A 21,125-nucleotide genomic window follows, 5' to 3' on the forward strand; every position below is an offset into this window, starting at 1 on the left:
ATAGAAATAGTCAGGTTCCGAAAATATTTGGACAAATGATCCATTTTCCGTTTATTTTTTTGCTTGTCGACTAATTCATAGTATGTGCAGGTTGGAACCAAATGATGTAAACACTCAAGAAAAACAACGGAGGATAAAGAAAAAGCGTACTTAATGCTTCCCTTTCCCTTGAATTAGCATTTCAGTTTATGACCATTGTTTTGTTCCATTTCTCGTTAATTTTGTAACTTATGCATTTTATGGCAGGGAAAAGCAAAGATTCTTTCAGAGAAATAAACAGCCAACCCGAATCTCTCCATGGTATGTTTTGACAGACTTTACTGTGTATGAATAAGAACAGTTAGTTTGCAGTATGAAAACAATTAGTTTTCTATTATCTTCACCAAATAACTATTCGTATTGTCTATTGATCATACTGTACTCTGTTGTCATTATATAAGCTTAATAGTACTTAATCTTTTGTCCATGAGTTCACCAAACCAACAGTTGCAAAACTCTCACTGCAGAATTTCCTTTTTTATGTCCACACAGTCCAACAAGGTCGTGTAGCAACTGGAAGCATCCGCGTGGAACCAACTAGCATGTCTCTAAGTTAGGCGCAAAGATATGGGCATGAAGCAATGATTAGTTGGTTTTTCTTTGAGATCAAATTTTTCCGTTGATAACATTCAAATCTACTCGAACTAATTGGGCATATTGGGAAAATATGTCCTATTTGAAAAAGTTGGCAAGCATTTTGGTTTATTTTCTGAAATACATTTGCATCTGTTAAATTTGCATATTCTGATCAGAGCTGTGATGGTACTGCTACTACAAATTACTCATCTTAATTTTGGTTGTCCGTGTACGGATATGCGTCTATACAAAACTTGTTCTTTACTTGCGGTTGTGCTAGCATATAGCTTATACTCGTTTTTCTCAAAACTCGTCATTTACGTTTTTCTTGTCTATCACTACCTCCACCCCACAGTAAGGAGTCCCCCGAGTTAGAAGCTAATTAACAAGTAAACGTTCTATGGAGGAAGAAACAGCCTATTTCATGTCATCAGTCAGAGAACAATAAGTGAAAAGAAATCTGATTCATTTATTTATACATTCTACAAATGGGGCACTTAATAAATATAAATTAAGTTTGAGGATATATCAAAAATTATGTATATTCTCATAGTTGTTGCCAGCTGTAACTTTAAAACGGAAAAACAAAATAAATAGATTTCAGCGTATCCAACGGCCAGCAAGTTTCTAGCCCATAAAACAATCCTGCACGACCGTGCGGGATAGCACGACCCTTTTACCTTTCAATTGTTTTCCGAATTTGAGGTTTTTAAAAAAGAAAACGGGTTTTTATGTTGCAAACGTATCAAAGGATGTTACATGTAGGGCTGCACAATAGACAGTCCGTCAGGTTTTTAATTTCAAAACCGGAACTGCACTGTACTAGCATCGATCGGATTAAAACCGATCCAAGTCGGCACGGTCGGTTCTCAGTTTTCCAACGGTTTCTATCCCAAATATATCAGATCAGTAATCCATTACATCATTATGAAACATTCCACAAATAGGAACTAATCTCAATTAAACAACCAAAATTTAATTACAAAACAACATTGAAAAACTCATCAAAATAGATCTTAAAAATAGACATATACTAATAATCAATCAATTAAAAAATACAGTAAAATTAGAAAATAAAATAAAAAAATAAAAAACAAGAACCCTAAATTAGCAGGTGGATGCTGATGGGAATGGTCGATATAAAGAAGATGAATATAGTGGTGATTCTAATGTCGATTTGAAAGATTGAAAGCGAAATTTGAAGATTTATGTAATGAAGATAAGATACTTTTGTTTTTTGGAAACAAAAACTAGATGATAGAGATATAATATTTGAAGTTTTGAGAGGTCGTTGTTATTGGAGTAGTTACCAAATAGCTTTGTTCCTTTACTGTTTGGAAAACGATCAACAAGAGTTGGACTTTACATTGGTAAAACAACTTAAAATAGTGATTTCTGTCTTGGGATTCACGTGCGTGACCAGACGGTCTTAGACGCATAAATACTGGTCGGGAACAGAGAGGCGTGGATAAGAAAAGAAAGAGCAAAAAAAATAGACAGGGGGACTGGGTTTCTTCTTATTATAAGGTTTAGGTTAAGTGATATATAAGATGGTTAGGATTAAAAGTGAATTATAAACCAAAGGCTATACTATAATCGGTTTATCCAGTTCAGTCCCGTCAGTTTTTGGGGTCAAACTGTTAACCTAACGGAAGATCCTATAATTGTGAATGTTGAAATTATCACCGACCGTTGGATGAATGTTTCCGTCTTGTCCGGTACAAAATTTTTGGTCCAGTTAACCGGTTCGGCTAGGCTCTTGTGAAGACCTAGTTAGATGTCCCCTTGGTTTGTAATCCAATGGCTTAATGGTCCTAGATCCCTTCAAACCCATAAGAAGCCTGAGACAGGGAGACTCAATTTTTCCTATCTCTTTATTATTTTGCATGGAAATTTCCAAAGACTCCTCTTCTATCTTCGATACCACTTCAGCATTTAGAATTGTTCATGGAAGCTCAAGTCTTATGATGGAATCGTAGAAACTCTAAAAAGAATAGTGTTTGACTTGGTCAATGGTATTTAACTAAAATATTTGCATGGTTGAAATTAATAGTGGATTTTCTGGGTTTGAATTATGCTAAAAAGACGAATAAAACTATTCTAAACATGTTTCAATGTTATTCTAAATAAAAGTAGCATTACTGTTTATTTTTAGTCAGTAATGATATTCTGAATAAAGATTAGCATGATTGCGTTGAACGCTAGTCATATTACCATTTCTTTGGATTTCACACACCATTCCACAATGATCATGGAACATGGTTTGGAAAAACGTGTCCACTAGATTTGACATTTCATACTTTTTCCAAACTTGTAATAGGTTGGATATATTCCATCATAAGACTTGTTTTAAACCAAGAAAAAATATACAATCTAACTTCGATAAATGAATAACCTCGTCAAATGAATAATTTTTGTCGGTCCCGACTTGGGAAAAGGGGATAAATGAATAACCTCGCAGAATGTATTAATGAATTAAAAAAAAATGAGTCCTTAACATGTAAATATAAATGAATAATCACTAAATTTAAATATATATAAACAAACCAAAATACTTCATCCAATCAACAATGTTCTTATCAGAAGTCCTTTCTTCTAGAAAATGCATATAAAGTTGATTGTTATCCTTCCACCTGAACCAAGATGCCTCCCATCCTTATTTATTTGCAATCCATGTATAACTTCTGGGATATTTTGCTCGTCTCATAGAACAAAAAATGTTTTCTGATAATCACTGCTAGAAATGCATATTTTGACGACATATTTTGCATGACGCTACTATCATTTAATATTCAAGATCATTCTCATAATTTATTATTGTCTCGATAGTTAATTCGTTCCTAAGAGATTCTGTAACTGCATCATTCTCATTAAGCTAGTTCAAAAAATGTCTGATTTCCAACACATTTCTATAGCGCAAGTTAATGACATCATCTAATTCTTAAAAATCTTTTTCTATTTGACCAACTTTTAGTCCGGAAACATCAGATAAGTAAAAAGCTAATAATATTCTCTAAATAAACAAATATTTATTTATCGATAAACGAATGATATATTTATTATCGATTAATAAATAACATCGGTAAACGAATATTTATTTCCGGTCCCATATGTATTCATTTATCGAAGTTAGAATGTAAACAACTTCTTGGAGTGAAACTGGCACAAAAAAGTAATCTCGATCTCTCATTGTTTTTCGTAGATGATTGTCTCATATTTTCCAAAGCTGATTCAAATGGATGCATGAATCTTCTAAAAAAATGAATTATTTTGTAAACTTCAGGTCAACTAATAAATTTTGATAAACCAGGTTTTTTTTCAGTTAGAAAGTTAACCCTAAACAACAAAGGATGATGTCTAAACTTCTCAAAATAAAGAAAATTGACCCAAAAGCCTCTTACTTAAGAGCCCTTCTCTTTATTAATAGATGAAAAATAAAAAGTTTTTAAATGATATCGGAGAAAATGGAACACAAAATTCAACAAACTATAAGTAAAATATTATCACAAATAAGTAAAATGGTTCAGTACTAGCTATTATGCCAATCTTTCAAATGAGGTATTTTGTAATACCTAAGGAAATGACCAGTAAATTCAATGCCCTTCAAAGGGATTTATGGTTGGAAAAAGATTCAAATACTAAAACTTACTACCCCTAGGTTTGGACCCGTCAGTAAAAACCAATGCATAAAGGGGGGCTAGGGTTTAGGGATGCACATAAACTACTTTAGCTATGATAGCTAAAGCTACCTGAAGACTCATAAGTGAACCGGATTTTTTATTGTCTTCACTTCTAAAACCTATAGGAAAAAATTTGTTCACAGAGTCTAAACCTTATCAACCAGTTCCTGGATTTGGAAATATATCAGCAAAGAAATTGAACTCATAGAAATTGACTTCCTCTAGAGAACTCACAGTTAAATGCATGTATGTTAAATTAAATGAGAATGAATTTGAACATGACAAACCAATTTCGGAAAGATCTATAGAAAACGAATATCACTCAACGAATTAAACTATTTATTTATAAATGTCTTCAAAATGCCTTGTCAACAAATTTCAAATTTTTTGTGATAGTTAAAGATCGATGTTTCTCCCAGATGCTACTTTTGTTGTGAAAGCAAATGAAACAATTGAACACCTGTTTTTCATTTCCATTTTGATAAATATGTTGGGCTTTACCACCTAATCCATTTCAATTCTAACTTATTGATTCCTTTCAATTTTTGGGAATCTGTAAAACTTATAATGGAAACGTATATAGTAGCTTAATATCATTAGAATTAGCTATAACAAAGTTGTGGATCATATGAAACGAGAGATGTACTAGAGTTTTCCGGGAAAAACAAAGAGTATCACTGCAAATAGTATTAAATATTCAGAGCCATATACAATTCTAGAATAAGATACAATAAGTAATGTCAGAAAGAAAAGACCAAAAAAACAACAATCTGTTGAAAGTTGGAAATTGAAAAAGCGAGAGTGTAACAACCACACCCAATATTTCGATTACCAATCTGTATGGACTAACTCCAATATAATTTTAAGAGAATCAACTAGACAGTCAGTCTCAATCTTAATAAAAGTATATCAAAGAGTTATATCTCACTTTCTCGATCCAATACTTACTCAAGCAAATAGAAATCTGCGAGTCTAATTAAATACAAGAGAAATCACTTGAGCGGTACCAAAGACCAATGTTCAAGGATCAATCAATTTTAATCAACAACCAAAGGTTGGATTTCCCAATTGATCGATTCAATGCACAACCTGTGATATTTCAATTATATAACAAAATATAATGCGGAAAAGAACTAACACAGATACCAGAAGTTTTGTTAACGAGGAAACCGCAAATGCAGAAAAACCCTGGGACCTAGTCCAGATGGAACACACACTGTATTATGCCGCTACAGACACTATCCTACTACAAACTAACTTCGGTCTGGACTGTAGTTGAACCCCAAAGTCGAAGACTTTAATAAACAAATCCGTATCATACAGAAAAGTCTACGATAATAAATAAATCTGTCTCCCACATAAATACCTATGAGTTTTTGTTCCGTCTTTTGATAAATCAAGGTGAACAGGAACCAATTGATAAACCAGACTTATATTCCCGAAGACCAGCTCAGTATTATTAATCACCTCACAATAATATTAATCGACTAGCGAAAGAAGATATTGGGAATGACAAACGATGAGACGAAGATGTTTGTGACTTCTTTATATCTTGCCTATCGGAGAAATCAATCCCAAGATAATCCTTACGATTGTACTTAGTATGATAGAAATAGCAAGATCAGATCACACAACTACAAGAAAAGTAGTATCGGTTTGGCTTCACAATCCCAATGAAGTCTTCAAGTCGTTAACCTACAGGGTCTTGGTAAAAACCTAAGGTTAAAAGAGAATCGACTCTAGCTTATACAACTATTATCACACAGGTGGTGTGGGGGTTACGTTTCCCAGTTGCTAGAGTTCTCCCTTATATAGTCTTTCAAATCAGGATTTGCAATCAATGTTAGCTTAGTAACAAAGCATTCAATATTCACCGTTAGATGAAAACCAGATTAGATTCAAGCTAATATCTTTCAACCGTTAGATCAAAACTTAGCTTGTTACACACAAATGAAATGCACGTTTATTTAGGTTTGTGTAACTGTACCCAAACATGTACATCTAGTTGGTTCAACAGTAGTTAACCAAATGGTTAGTCATATAAGCACTTTCATATCAACCATATTCTTCTTTACCATAACTAGTTCAAATGATTCAAATGAACTAGTTAGAGAGTTGTTCAATTGCTTAGATCTTATATAAGTATACAAGACACAATCGAAGCAAAAACAATTTGATTCACTCGAATCGGTTCATGGACTTTATAGCCACGGTTTGCAAACTTGCATTCCTTAGTTTATATAAGTTTAAGTTCACGAATAATCGTTTTTATAAAATAACCAACTTAAGTACGCATACTGGTACGCGGACTTAAGTACCCATAATAAGTTTGTTTCCAGTTTACAAAATCCAGCAGAAATTCGTGGGATGTGAACTTCCAACAGTACGCGGACCGGTACGCGGACTCTAGTTCCGGTTTTCCTGAGCAGAAAAGTACGCATACTTTGGTTCATGGAATAAGGACTTATACACGTATGAGTTACCACACAATGTGTATATCCAACCATGTTTATATAATCTAAACTCTCATTTCAATCATTGAAACATTCTTAGAGGACGTTATATAGTTGTTGTTCGCACACTATTTTTCGTCAAAGTAATTTTCAAGTAATTGAAACTGAATATGACTTTCATCACTAGTAAATATGAACTTGGCCAAAGATAAAGCTTACCAACATATAATTAGAGAAATAGATAAGCGAGATAAAATCGTCTCGAAATAGAAAATCTGTATAATCAAAGTCTATATATCAAAACGACTTTTGTCTCAAGATAAGAGATAGAGTAGATAGACTTTTTGAGTGATAGATAAGTTGAAGTCTCCACATACCTTTTAGTCAATAAAGTTCCACCAGTTCCTTGAGTAGTTCTTCGTCTTTGTATGATGATCATCATGGAGTATTAATCTCAACTACACTTTCTATCCTAGTCCGAGACTTAGCTATAAGTAGACTAGAAATCAAGATTTATAGTTTTGATCACTAACATTGACAGACATGCTTGAGATAGAAACGCGTGCGAGTTCGACCGAGCAATGCTCTAACAGAAATTACCATCCAGAATAAAATATAAAATAAATGTCCATGCAGCATGGATATTTAAAGATGAACCAAATATTTTTTTCTTTAATACTAAAAGAGGATGCAAGTAAATTTGAAAGTAAAGGGGCAGGACAATCCTCAACGACAGAACCTGAAGAAGTAGAGGCAGAAGGGATTCTACATGCAGCACAATGATCTTAGGAGAAAACTTTCATCAATTTCTACATTGAAAAAGACTGCAAGAAGTTGTATGATAATTTGGATGGGATCCAATCTCCCATTTCATGGAAACATCAAGTTATTTTGGTGGAAGGAATAAGGGTTGTTTACTCTTGTTCCAATTTCTGGGTTTATTTTATATTATTAGAATGGATAATGAATTAGCAGATACTCTAGCAAAAAACGCAAAATAAATTTTTTGATATATTCTTAATTGAGATGGTATCCCCACCTTTTCGTATGTCTCAAAAATTATCAATAGATAAATTCTAATACTAGGAAATATACTACACCGTCCACATTAGATGGATCTACTAAAAATGTATTTAAGTTTAGTAACACCTTAAGTTAGAGTCACTGGATTGTAAAACCGTACTAGTCATAGATTAAACCGGATTATTTGTTCCAAATATTTGCCTTTTTATAGCTCCAAAGTGTATCAGTTTATATATACTCCTACCTATTATTTGGGTACATTAAAAGAGATGTACAGTTTAACGAGGATACTATGAATATTTTTTCTCATAGGTAGGGCAAGCACTTCTATTATGGATCAATCTGGATGAAATGTCGATCTTCGAGAAATAGTGAATAGTCTTATCAGTATACAGATATAACTCTCCAAGAATTTTATTTGCGCATATATTCATCAATGTAGGAATTCACTAAACCTCTCCCAGCCTCTTCTCATCGATAGATTCCTGACATATATGATCGGATATGGTTTATTCGATAAATTTCCACCTTTGTATTTATCTCTCAGATATTTGGATCTATCCCCATCCAGACCAAGGCAAAATTACCAAAAAAATTATTGTGATATTTTGTTAAAATAACAACTAAAGTGAAGAAGGGTTATCATAAAAGAATCTTTTTATGATAATCATACCCATTTTGCAACTTCGTCAGTAGAGATAGTTCCTACGGTAAATCAGACAAATGACTTATTACAATAATTGAAGTCTCGGTTTGGATGCCATTTATTTTCCATCAACAAATTTTCTGCTTCTGCAAGCCAAAGATGCCCAGCCAGACTTGCTGATATATGCATAGATTCTTCTTGGTTTATTGAGTAAAGGATGAAACTAAGAAAAACAATTATTGAAAAAATAGCTAGGATGAATCTGGATGCATCATGAGTTAAACTAAGTTAGAAAAATTATCCAATAAATAGCTAGGATGAAACTGGTTGCATCCTGACTTAAAAAAAAAAGATATAAAATATATTCGGTAAATAGCTAGGATGAAACTGGATGCATCATGAGCTAAACTGAAAATTATTTTCATTTTTACGAAAAATAGATAGATGAATCTGGATGCATCCTGGCTTAAGCTAAGACGTGCCTGGATTCATCCTAATTTTTACACATAATAAATCTGGGTTCATCCAATCCACATATAAAAGTAAGATAAACCGAAATTCATTTAGACCTTAAAAATTGATGATACAAAATTTAATTTTCAACATAAAAACAATAAACAAATGCAAAAAATAAATAAACAATAAACCAGTCCAACATGGTCTACCTGACAATTTCTATTGGATGATGAAAGGAGTTATGAAATTGAATTAAGTAATGGGAAGTCAAACTTGTTTTAATATACAATAAGACTCCATATATAACTGGTCTTGGGACCTTACAAAATATTAATATATATATAATCTATTAATATAGAAAGGTATACTTGAGGAAAAAAAGTGATTTTTTTTACTTGTTCAATGCATGTAATGTAGATGCTATTGGATAATGTACACACATATTTATAATCTTAATACACAAATGCATGTATATATCTATGAATTTATAAGGTTAATAACCTTTTCTTGATGTTTTTTCCAATTATCTTACTGTATATCAATTGTACGGCCAAAAAATTTTAAACATGCTCGACAAGTTTCAAATATTTTGGCTTCAACAAGAAGGTTTTCATGGTGATGAGGTCTCATACATCCTCAAATTAAAAGACGCGGTAACAACCCAGACAATTACATATTTTTCTCAAACAACTATAAATAAATATTGTGTTTCATCTTAAATTTTGATACAACAGGATTTATGAATTTCCAATATAATGTCCATTATTAATATATAGAGGTAAATTCCTTATGATGGGACTATAAAAATCTATTAATATTAAAACGTGGAGGATATTACTATTTGTAACTGGCCCAAATTGGACTACGATTTTGTATCAATATATAGAGTTTATTAATATATGGAGTATCAATATATCGAGTTTTTACTGTATCACTGATTTGCTTTGTGCATACGACAATTTTCCTTATTCGTTTATTGGAGAAGTATTTCTTTTACTACGCAGCATATCTGAGTTCGCTTGAACGGGGAATTCATTAGTTTTTTGCACCAAGCCATATACACTTAAATATAAGTTTTATGCTAATTTTGAAGACTGAGGATCCCCTCACACTCTTATTTTACACTTTTGATGACATTTTTCCGAATAAAACTTATACGGTAATGTATTTGAAACTGATATTTTGGGAAAATGCTCGTTTTACAAGGCTCTACATACCCACAAAAATGAACACATTCCGAAAATTAGTTGATTAGTTGATTTTCGACGGCTAATTTTCAAAGTAGTAGTAGTAGATGATGAAATTATACATTTCGGAAAGTGATCATTTTTTATGGACATGTAGATCTTGGTAAAACAAACATATTCCCAAAATATTAGTTTTAAATATGCTACCGTTTAGATTTTCTAAAAAAATTAGCGCCAAACATGTGAGATAGTGTAAAAATTAGAGTGTGAAGAGGATCCTCCCTCTTATTATGAAGATACCAAATCCTTGTTTCCTTCTTCACCCGCCGCAATGTGATCTTTATAAACAGAATTTTCAAAACGTTCTTCATGAATCATTAATTCTGCCAAAAGGGTAGTTGGAATCCGTCACGAAATTTTTTGTTTGTGCTGGTTTCGTACTTTTACCATAGCGTCCATTACTTACTTTATATATATATTTTTTTTGATAATATGTACAGGCGAAACACTAATTTAGGAGTGAGCACCGGTAGAAATTTTAAAAAAAAAAGAACAACAGTCACGAGCGATATTGGGGGATCATAAGGACAGCTTAGTCCATCGCTCGAAAACAGTTACACCCAAAGATAAAATAATTAGGTGAAAAAAGAAATTTAGATATTTAAACTGCATCTAGTCTCTTACCCTCGGATTTTTTTTAAGAACTATATACCTGGTTAAATTGGGGCCTACGTCATTTAATTGAGGCTGCTACTAGATGACAAAAAAAATCATTAGAAATAACTTTCATGCCCCCTTATCCAACGATTATCTAAGTACTTATTTTATTCCCGATTAATTAGCATTAATTAATAGTATTAGGTGTTAATATGTTTTAGATGTGAGATAAACTAATGTTAAAGAGTTCTTCAAAACATCAAACAACATAATTTTTTTGATTTTTTTTACGTAAACAGTACTCAGAATCGATTTACGTTCATGCACTGTAAACCGATTCTGGGTTGGTGTTTCCAAAATTAACAGAGGATTTTCATAATCGGTTGATGTGGACATATATAAAATCTGATTCCTAAAATCGGGGTTTTATGTGACATGTATAAACCAATTGTTGTCTTTCATAAGAATTTTTTTTTTGCATTCATTTCATTATTGTATGATGCATTTAGCACATGCATCAAGCCTTTAAACCCCTAGGCGACCCTAGTGGAAGAGTTATAGTCTCGTGAGGGTTTACATAGAGATCTACCCACAAAACCTACACAAAAACTTCTAAAACCATCAATCTTCGTTGGAGGAATCCAAGTCCGATCCACCCTCCATGAAGTCCGGGGAATATACTCCGGGATTTTGGATACCATGAAGTGATAGCTTGCATCAAATGCGAATGCTTCCCCCTTTTCCTCCAAGTAGCCCGCTTTCACAGTTTCGTGCTACAAAATCACGATGCAAACTTACTTTATTAGTGGTGTTTAGTAGGAACATCAAACAACTTGGGTTACATAAAAAAACCACAAAAATACTTACAAAGTGTTCAGTGGAGTAATTAAAGTAGCTAGCGTTCAAAATCTGTTTTTGGATAGCTAAAAAACCAAGTATCGCATTTCTGATGACTATGTGCCTATCATGGACTTGTTGAACACTTCTTCCATTAGGATTCCCAAACTCTTTCATATATTTGTTGTATACCCTTGGCCAAAAGGTTACAACATCCACCCTTACGGAGGACTGATTTCTAACTCGATTTTCCGCGTACCATGCTTTGGTGATGGATAGATCTTCATTTGAATCGAATGATGCCATTTCTTGTATGTGGAGATATGAAATGAGTAGTTGTGGAGTATATGGAGTGAAAGGGAATAGAATAAGCAATTTTGGGCCAAATGGGGGTCCAAGGATGAGGTCTCTATATATAGAGAAAGTCCCTAACGACTATTTTTTTTATTGAAAAAAGTGATATAATTTGAGATAATCGGTCATTCTTGTAAACATCTGTTGTTGGTGGTTTTGAGCTTAGGGTTAAAATCGTGACGTGACGTCACTTTGTAAGGAAACGGAGCCGTGAGTACCAATATCTCCATTAGCGCATTTATTGAGCCTTTCAATAAGTCGACGAGAAATTTACCAGGGTACCTTTTTTTTATATATCTATACGCTATGTTCCGCGACAGAACCCTCAAGTATCAAATGGCATTGTCTCCGCATAAGCCAGCCGCGCATGCTAGCCAAGTGTGCCAACGGCATGCCAACCATGCTAGCCACACCTCCGCGCCAAATGCATGCCAACCATGCCAGCCGCACCACCGTGCACACGGCATACAACCATGTCAGCCACACCTCCGCGCCAAAGGCATGTCAACCATGCCAACCGCACCTCCGTGCCAACGGCATGCCAGCCAAAACCCCGCGCCAAAGGCATGCCAACCATGCCAGTCGCACCACAGTGCCAACACATGTCAACCATGCCAGCTACACCTCCGCGCCAAAGGCATGCCAACCATGCCAGCCGCACCACCGTGCCAAGGGCATGCCAACCATGCCAGCCACACCTCCGCGCAAAGGCATGCCAACCATGCCAGACACACCTCCGCTCCAAAGGCATGCCAACCATGCCAGCCGCACCACCGTGCCAACGACATGCAAACCATGCCAGCCACACCTCCGCGCAAAGGCATGCCAACCATGCCAGCCACACCTCACGCGCCAAAGTCCCAACCATTCCAGCCGCACCGCCGTGGGAACGACATGCCAAATCCATGCCGCTGGCTGCCAAACGGAGGGTTGAAACAATCAACGGCTACCCCTCCTTCTGAGATGAAGATCTCAGACGTACAAGTTCACCACCAAATGCATGGAAACTTCTGTCCCAATGCCAAATTCCACGGTTTATGCCAAACCCTAATTTAGCCGCGCCTAAAACATGCCAAAGCCATGTCGTCCATGCCTCAATGCCGCTGGCTTCCAAACAGAGGGTTGCAACAATCAACGGCTAGTCCTCTTCCTGAGATGCAGATCTCAGCTATACAAGTTCGTCACCAAACGCATGGAAACTTCTGGCCCAATGCCAAATTCCACGGTCTATGCCAAACCTTAATCTGGTCGCGCCTAAAACATGCCAAAGCTATGCCGGCCATGCCTCCATGTCGCTGGCTGCCAAACGGAGGGTTCCAACAATTAACGACTACCCCTCTTTTTGAGATGCAAATCTCAGCCGTACAAGTTCGTCACTAAACGCATGGAAACTTCTGGCCCAATGCCAAATTCCACGGTTTATGCCAAACCCTAATTTGGCCGTGCCTAAAACATGCCAAAGCCATGCCGGCCATGCCTCCATGCCGCTGGCTACCAAACGGAGGGTTGCAACAATCAACGGATACCCCTCCTTCTGAGATGCAGATCTCAGCCATACAAGTTCGCCACCAAACACATGGAAACTTCTTGCCTAATGCCAAATTCCACGGTTTATGCCAAACCCTAATTTAACCGCGCCTAAAACATGCCAAAGCCATGTCGTCCATGCCTCCGTGCCGCTGGCTGCCAAACGAAGGGTTGCAACAATCGACAACTACCCTTCCATCTGAGATGCAAATCTCAGCCATACAAGCTTGCCACCAAACCAAACAATTTGTGGCAACCTTTTGGATACGCTACCAACTCTTTGGTTACGATGCCAAACCCTAATTTGGCCGTGCCTCCATGCTACTGGCTGCCAAATCTCAGTCGTACAAGCTTGCCACAAAACCAAGCGATTTGTGGCAACCTCTTGGCTGCGATGCCAAAATTCCTCGGCCGCGCCAAGAGCATGCACGATCTATGCCTCCATGCCGCTGGATGTCAAACGGAGGGTTGCAATAATCAACGGCTACCCCTCCTCCTAAAACAAAGATCTCAGCCATACAAGCTTGCCACCAAACCACACGACTTGTGGAAACCTTTTGGCTACGTTGTTAGCTCTTTGTTCACGGCACCCTAATTGGTCGCTCCAAGAGCATGCGCAAGCCATGCCAGCACCGTGGCCACGCCACTGGCTATCGACGGAAGGTATCCACAATCAAACGGCTACCTTTCCTCTCAAGATACAAAATCTTGGCCGTCGAAGGTCACCACCGAACCGACAAGCTTCTCAATTTTTAACTTTCCAAACATTAGCAACATGCTACACGTTTGCCACGAAAACACTCGAGACGTCAAAACATGTCACAAACTGGGGGATACTCATCATGGTATTGGTCTGGCGGTTTACAGCATGCGGCGTGCAATACGCCCGTTACAAGAAAGTGTCATAAGAGTAAGGCGGATAGTAATGACAGGAAATAATGGTGAAACGTATCCTTCATTATGGAGACATCAATTCCAGGCGTTACCCGTTACCATTCTCTTTCATTAATTAACAGTGCCCACTTCTTACGAGGCCAGGGTACGTTTTATTGCGACTTGTATAAATAGGTCTCACCTATTTCCACCAAAGGAAAAGTTTTGGTCAGGAGAATACAACACTCAGAAATCACCTGTTAGCTTTCTACATTGCTAGCATTTTGCTTTCTGATACAAGTCATAAAACAACCACTCTTCCAGAATCAACTATTCTGGTCTCAACACTCTCTTCGCTTCCCTTCCCAAGACCAACCCTTCTCCTTCACTTTGGGACCGAAGCAAGTCTGGAACGACTATTTCTTGGTTTAGGTCGGATTTGTACAGATTGATCTCTCGAATCTAAAGTACTCCCGTGCAGTACATTGTTTAGGGTTTAGATTCGTTTCTCACTCATACACGAAATTACCAAAATCAGCAGAAACCGTTTTCACCCTCAAACAATTGGCGATGGTAGATTAATCTCTCGGTTACAATATCAATTTCCAATTCCTGAATTCATCTTTCAAACGCCGATCTCAAGATGGTAGAAGCAAAAGTCCCCTCGGGAATCGATGGCTCAGTTATCAGCTATCACACGAAAAGGAGTGACTGGGGACTTCTCGCGATCACGGCGCACTTCCTGATAGGTTGGAAAACCTACAATATATTACTGCAAGTGCACAATGTCTAACTAGTAGAACAATGGCAAGCATAGGTCGTTCCCATGAAGAGTGTGAAAATACTACTACTAACTAATATCAAAAATAACCAATCAAATTTAATATTTCAGAATTTCACGAAAATAAAATAACAAAATGATAAAGACGTAACCAAGATTATGAAGGTATTAAGGTTCCGGGAATCCGTTGTAGGTAATTTATTTGTATTCAATCACAAAGATTTCTTATTTACTCATGTAAAATAGCAAATCTAGCTACTAGTACACGAAAGATATTTCGTTAATAATCATCGAATAGAATCATCATTATCAAAATGGTAGTTTGTTCTCACCTTAATGTAGAATTCTTAAGCACTAGATTTACATGGCATAAATAGTCAAATGAAATTCATAATTCAATTATTGCAAAGGTTCAACGAGTTCTTATACTAATCTAACTATGGACTATACATGGCATAGAACATGAAAAATATAGCTAAAAGGTAAAATATTGAAAGAGAATCGCAAACATTATCATTAAGTTCAATTGGTAGAGATCTTATTCAAGAACACAAAATAAAACAACCTACAATTTCATTCTTTCACCCTAACATGGATTAGCTAGACATGGCTTTCTCAAAATCCATAAATCAGTAGAAATAAAATCTTAGCTAATCGAAACACAAAATGAAACAAACCCTATAACGGCCGTGTAGCCGCGGCTCTCAGCTGCCGCCCCCTCTCCTTCTTCTGTTCGTTTCCCGTGAAATATATGCAAGTGTTTTGCAGATTCCAAATAGGACCGAGCAAGTTCTTGGCAAAGCCCAGTCCAATAGTATTGCACTCATCTCCAAATTCAGACTTGGTCCAAATGATGTTCCCTGAACCAACTTCTAACTCCGGCATAAAAACCACGCCAATCGATACTCCCTGAACTTCTAGCCACTACCCACTGCACTCATCTCAGCCATCGACTGCACAACTCCATCTCCACTCAGTTCAAAGCAGCCAACCATCAGTTCATCGAGATTGGTTTCATTTATATTCACGGTATCTTCTCCATCTTTGTCTTCGTACCAAAGGTTCCATGCAAAACTTATTACAGCTAGCCAACACATGATCTGTTCTTATGCCTTCGTCCTGATCCTTTCCATCTCCATTTTGCAACCTAACTGACCCAAGCACCTTATTCATTCACAGCCAAGATCTGTACATAGCCTGCAATTGCGAGATTCTCAGCTGTCCTTGAACCAGCACCAAAATTCCAGGAATCCATACATCCACCAGTCGACCAGCTCCTTGTCTCGATGTATCTCAGCCAACTACCCTGTCCATCTCATAACTGAGCTCCATCGACTGCACAGCAACACTGCCTTGATTTTCTGTCCATGTTCATTGGCTGCTGTAGCTTCTGAAACATCTCATATTCTTCTCACGAACCAGCCACAACGCAGGTCCCAAATCTGTTCCATTGAAGTTTCTGCAAGAACTAAGTACACCACTGGAATATTCACGACTACAGCACCAAGCACCTTAACTTATTTGCCATTCGATGGTTGCACAGCCCATGATAAACTCCAGTTCACACCAACGTTTCCTTGCAGAATCCGAAACGAAGTCCAAGAGTTTTCAATACAGAGTCATACCAAAAGTCATTCACCCAACACCGGCATTTTTGATTGCTGTTGCAGTAATACATTCGCCTCAAACCCACGATTTACCATTTCAGTTTCAATAACTTCCAGAATTCAACCAACAGTACCTTCAGCTTCTTATTTTGGACGAGTAGCTTGAGCTTTATATTCTTCTTCGCATAGCATAAATAGCTACGTATAAAACTCCTCAGTACACTGCGAGCACAACCATCACTTAGCTTCTTTACAGTCTTCTTCGTTTCCTCCACCGGTTCTTCTTCGTAATGTCTGCTGCCATCTTCGATCACATTTAAGTTCCATACACAGCCGTACTGCCAAGCTGCAGTTCCATGAAATTAGTTCCATCTTCTTTATTACGAACAATCGACACTATAAATGATAGAGATCCCCGAGTCTTGTTGCTGCAGGAGACTTGGTCTTGGAGGAAATCTGACTCCATGTCTACTCTCTGCACAGAAAGCACCATACGTTCTCATGCTCCACACGTATTCAATCATTCTTTGGTAGACAAAGAGACTTCTTTGTTTCCACTTTGATGTGCCGGCCGTCAAGTGATGAAGAGAATTCTTTGTCTCCTCTTGACGTCTGGCCATGATGCAAGGTGGTTTGTCTTTCTTCGATTGGTGTTCAAAGTAATGCCACTGGATTATGTAGCCAATAACACCATATGAAGTGATATTTAGCCGTTTATCCTTCGAGAACAGATTTCCTTGCATTTCCTGTAAATGGCTCAAAACAATGTTATTAGCCGAAATATTGAGTTCTAGCTAATGCAAATATTGTTGGAGACGAGGATCAAAAGAAAATTGGTTAGGGTTTTGAGAATTTGGAAAGATTACGATGAAAATAGAAAGTTTTTTAGGTTTAGGTTTTTTATGTTTTTGGATTTACTGAAAATGAAAAGATTAGTATTTATATGAGACTGTTTTAGGAATTAATGTGGGGTAAATTAGTATTTTGAGAAGTTTGGTAGCCCATAGCAATTTGGTGGAGTGGGAAGGGAAATTTGATACGCCCCAATTAAGTGGCATATGCCCCAATTAGCCAGGATTATATAACCAATTTAATCAATTTGTCGATGCAAATATGGTGAGCATGGGCCGATATGGACCGGTTTTTACGTCATTCGCATCCAATCCAATTCACTACGGATTCCAAATTTGACATCCGCATCCAATCCAATATCCAACGGATTTGCATCCAATGGATACACGGATGAACAGATGGTGCGGATACACTACACCAAATTCCCGGATTCGTAATAGGAATTCGTTACGGCTTTGTGGCCGTTACAAATGGCCATTACAAAAAATTTGTAACACACAGAAGCAGTTACTAATGTTTTAAAAATTCGTTAAAGGGTTAAGCCGTTACGAATTTTTTTATAGGCGTGCGAGTCACACGCTTGGTCACATCTTGATCGTAACACCTTGAGTATGTGCGTGTGCCATTCACATGCCTAGCATTATTTTTCAGCCCAATATGGGTAATGCTAGAGGATATTTCCTCCCTGCCTGTGCCATTCAAATGCGTGATATACTAGAGAATATACTAGATGCAGCTGAATCGATTTTTTCATTTCTCATTTTCTTTCTCTTTCTCTTTTCTGCTCTGCCTCTCTTCTCTTCAAACCCTAAATCGAAATCACAGAAACCCTAGAACTATTAACCGAGAAAAGATTAGATTTGTATTAGGAGTGAACCAAAATCACGATTCTCACGATTATTCTCAAGATATCTCTTGTTTGTTCATCCTTTTCTAGATCTGTATTAAGGTTTCAAAATATGTTCACCTGAAAGAGAAAGATAAACCCTAGAAACCCAATTAAACAAATCTGTAATTAGATTTTTCAGGTTTGTAATCGGATTGATCCATTGAAGTAAATAGGTATTAATATTTATGAATTCACTCAATTTCTGTTAACCCTAAAAAGATTCCTGTCTTATTAAATTTGATTCTTCTGATTTTGGTTTGTTTAATTTTTCAGGTTTGTGATGAGAATGATGTTGATATTACTACTTCCAAGGTGTTCAAACATTATTGCATCCTCCAATTTCAATTTCTTAATTTAGGGTTTATTTATTTATTTTTATTTTTTCCTGCTGATTTGGGGTTTAGATATGTGGATCTGGGTACTTAATGATCTGTTTTTGTATTTTTTTTCTTCTTCTTTTCTATGTTTTAGTGTGGCTGGTGGTAGTGTTGGTATTTGAGGCTTGGTTTTCTCTGCGGAGTTGCATCAGCTCGAGGGGAGGTGGTTCTGTAGGGGATTGAGTAGATTCTGAAGCAGAGGTTAACACAATTTCTGGCATCAACCCTGACAAATCATATGAGGTAGTTTATTTTCTTATAATCCTTTGTATTGTTGTTGTTTTGGTTGTATGTATGGAGGATGGTGAAGTTTGATACTGTGTGTTTGATGTTTTGATTTTGTAGGTTGTTCAACCACCTACAGATTCTATATCCAGTCTATGTTTTAGTCTTAAAGGCAACTATCTTGTTGCTACTTCATGGGATAATAAGGTTTGTTTTGGGTTTTCCATTTTAATTACCCTTAAGTTTAATGTATGTGTGGTTTTGTTAAATAATGAACGAATGAATGCTCAATTTTGGGTTGTGTTGATGGAAATTTACAGGTTAGATGTTGGAAATACAAATATCATGAACCAAATCATGAACTAATGCAGGAAGTGTTGCAAAAGCAGCAATAGCTGATGACCAACTGGTAGTGACATTTTGACTCTTCTGTGATTGAGTTTTAAAATGTTGGTTGCTTGTTTTCTTGGTTGAAATGTTGGTTTAATGTCTTGAATGCTGGTATATTTACCTGGTTTAGGTTTTGTGTTTGTCTTGGAAATATGATAGAATGGGTGTTTTCTCGGGAGGGTGTGATAAACAAGTAAAGATATGGCCTTTGATGTCTGGTGGTCAGCCTATGACTGTTGCTATACACGATGCTGAATTATAAAGAAGTCGCTTGGATACTAGAGATGAATCTTTTGGATACAGGAAGCTGGGATAAGATTGTCAAGTAAGGATTAGGTTCACTTATTCCTTATAATTTAAACATACTTTTGAATAATGTGCGCGTCTTGATTTTTTTTGGCTAATTGATTGATTCAGGTACTAGGACCTTAGGCAGCAAACACAAATCCATACACAACATCTCCCAGAACGCTGTTACTCACTCTTTCAAATATCCTCTGATGGTTGTTGGAACAGCAGATAGAAATCTGATTGTTTTTAACCTGAACAAGCCTCAGGTAAAGTTTTTAACCTGATTTTTTTATGGAGATAGTTGGTACCTTTAATGGGGAAACGATAAAATAGTGAGTAGTAGTTTTTGTGTTAATTAATACTAGTTTTTGTCTTAATTACGTACTGATTAACTTGTTAGATTCCAGTTCATATTCTGAGTTTGTTCAACTGTGAAGGTGTTGTGCGATAATGGGTCGGGAGGAGAACGAAGACTTGAGTCCTGGACGGATAATGTACCCTTGTATGCAGTGTGCTGATATCCTTCTCTTAGAGGTATTTTCTCTTACATTCTCGACTGAACTGTATTGTATTGTGATGCAATCTGAAATGTGCTTTGACTGCCATATGACCAGTCTTGGCTGACTGAATGTTAATATGATGATTTTGTGCTTAATAGTAGGTTAGATTTCAATATTTTTCCTGATAAATTTATGTGGTCATTGCAGGTTCATCACACATTTGTAACAGATGGATCAGACGGTGCCTTCAATTTTATGACAAGGATAGCAAACAAAGACTCAAGGTTTGTCTAACGGTCTTTGCTTACCCTGGTCTTATGTTGTCGATGTTAACCATTATCTTAAAGATTGCATTTTCATGCTAAAGTTTGGGGCCATAACATTAGCAGATGATGTTTTAAAGGCATATAACTTATGCTTATGTTTGTCTTCTAATTTTTGGATGCTTGGAATCTTAGTTGCATGTTCTCAGAAGTGGATGACTTCTTTTACTTACAAAGTTCTGAAAGCATTTCAGCACTTGTACTGGTCATAGTAATGACGCGCGTGTATTTGCAATATTGCAGGCATATGCTGCAGCGGGCACTCTGAGTAAGAATTATGCCAGTGTTCTTTTGATGCTTTTGCGTCTTTGTCAGGTTTGTGATCATCCCTTTCTTGTCGAAGGATACCACTCTGATTCAGCTGGAGAGGCTTCCGTAAAAACAGCAAAAACTGTACAACTTTGCAAAAAATGTTGTGGGCAGACTCTTATGCATTTCGTTTTCCTAATTAGGTGAGTTCTTTTGATTCCTACAAGTCAGTTAAATTTATTTTGGATACTTGTATGTTAAAATTGGAATTTTTGGTATATTGTACTTCTTCCTTTCAGATTTTTTCGGATTAAGTCCCATAAAGTAAACTAA

General features: G+C 36.5%; 1 long non-coding RNA gene across 1 annotated transcript; it reads left to right on the plus strand.

Moving 5' to 3' along the window:
• Positions 1 to 20,180: 20,180 nt before the first annotated feature.
• On the plus strand, positions 20,181 to 20,886 carry LOC113353312. Its single transcript, XR_003361203.1, has 3 exons — positions 20,181 to 20,254; positions 20,428 to 20,504; positions 20,787 to 20,886. It is a non-coding gene; the product is annotated as an uncharacterized LOC113353312 (long non-coding RNA).
• The last annotated feature ends 239 nt before the right edge of the window (positions 20,887 to 21,125 follow it).

This window comes from Papaver somniferum, chromosome 2 (genome assembly GCF_003573695.1).
Source record: "Papaver somniferum cultivar HN1 chromosome 2, ASM357369v1, whole genome shotgun sequence".
NCBI lineage: Eukaryota > Viridiplantae > Streptophyta > Magnoliopsida > Ranunculales > Papaveraceae > Papaver > Papaver somniferum.